Genomic DNA, 1,769 nt, shown 5'->3' on the forward strand with positions numbered 1-1,769 from the left:
GGGAGAGGGAAAAAGAATCTTCAAGTAGACTCCCCACTGAGTGTGGAGCCCAACATGGAGGTTGATCCCAGGACCCTGAGATCATGACCTGAGCAGAAATCAAGAATTGGACGCTCAACCGACTGAACCACCCAGGCGCCCCTGATTCATTAACTTTTAATTTTAAAGTTTCTCAAATGCCAGTTCCCATTGCTTAAGAGGTAGAAATGGGTGTTTCAATGTACCTCTTGCACAAACAATACTAGTGTGTCTATATTAGACCACAGATCTATTTGTAGCAATAAATACAATATTTAAGTCTAATTTCATAAACAATATACATTGTTGTCCTAGGGCTTTGTGAATGATGAGGAGGAATTAAAGGTAGGTTTGTTTCACAAAAAGAGATACAATTTTATTTACTGGGTCGTATTTCTGGTAAGATCCATGGCAAATTTCTAGATGTTATGATCCTATACTAGATACTACAATAACTAACAGAAGTCTAAACTGAGACTGGTTGAAGTCTCTTAAACTAGCAACAAAAGGATGGCCTGACCAATATGTTTAACTGTTTTGTCCTCTGTCATCTGCTATCCAATATCTTCCAATTCTCTTTTTTCTTTCTTTTTTAGTGGTGGTTGGGGCAGGGGGCTGTGACACAGAGAAGAGACGGAGGCTGGGACTTTCCTGGGGTGGATGGAGTGTGGCAAGGCTGGTCCTGATGGCCACACACACACAGGTCAGCTATCCCACGTGGAAGGTAAGCCTTAGGTGCTCAGGCCAGGGACGCTAGAGCCTGGCTACTTGGCTTCCTGCCTGGCTCCTGCTGCAGGATAAGAAGCAAGCCACTAGATCTCCTCTGCACATAGGTCCATGGGATGACTTCAAAAGCCAGACTCAGCCTGCCATTTGCACCACTATTGTTGCCCCTGAGGGAGGTGCACCATTCCTGGAAGTCCTGCAATCCCAGGTCCATGCATGGTGTGGACGGAGCAGGCTCCTCTTCCATCTCTCTGCTCCAAAAATCCATTTAATATATTGTCCTTGACTAGAGGATGTATCAGATATTAAACTCATAAGAACTTCATCTTAGCCAAAAGGCCGAGGAGTGATTATCTTCCAATTCTTAATCTCAAACTCAAACATGTCAATCTTAGATTATGAACTCTATGAAGTACACAAGTATAAGCGTGTTTCATTCTCTCAAGGCCTACAGATAGCTATTTCTGTATAGTCAACTTCTTCCCCTTTACTGGTAAACATATTAGGCAAATGAGATGATTGGAACTCCCTGAATTCTGGTTTATCTTTGCAAGGTATTTGCAACAGATGTGGTTTAATACTCTTTCACAGTGCCTACATTAGCCAAAGCGATTGCCACCCAAAGTTGTTAGGAATCGGGTTTTTAAAGCAAATCGTTCTGAAATTGCAAAATGACTCTCTAGTATTGAAGATCTGTGAACTTTGTACGGAAATTCTCTGCAGGAGATGAAGATTTTCTGATTTCAGTAAAAAAAGAAGATACTGAGGGAGGCTTCACTTTGATAGTCTCAAAGTGCTTCTTGAAAAATGATACTAATAAGTGCAATTTTGACTTTATGACCCTCAAGCCTGGAGTTCTGCTTTTGTTTATAGTCAAGTAAGCTCCAATTGGATTAACCTTGTTGCCGATAACTATGCACTCTGGATAAAACATAAAAAAATTACTATGGGAGGCCATTGGAAGGAAGCCCAAAGCAGGCAGATCCAGGAGGCAAGTTGATTCCGGGAGAAGGGAGCCATGTGGT

General features: G+C 42.0%; 1 pseudogene; it reads right to left on the reverse strand.

Moving 5' to 3' along the window:
- Positions 1-915: 915 nt before the first annotated feature.
- LOC116645703 lies at positions 916-1,095 on the reverse strand (annotated as a pseudogene).
- Between the last annotated feature and the right edge of the window lie 674 nt (positions 1,096-1,769).

This window comes from Phoca vitulina, unplaced genomic scaffold (genome assembly GCF_004348235.1).
Source record: "Phoca vitulina isolate PV1807 unplaced genomic scaffold, GSC_HSeal_1.0 scaffold33, whole genome shotgun sequence".
In the NCBI taxonomy this organism is placed as follows: domain Eukaryota; kingdom Metazoa; phylum Chordata; class Mammalia; order Carnivora; family Phocidae; genus Phoca; species Phoca vitulina.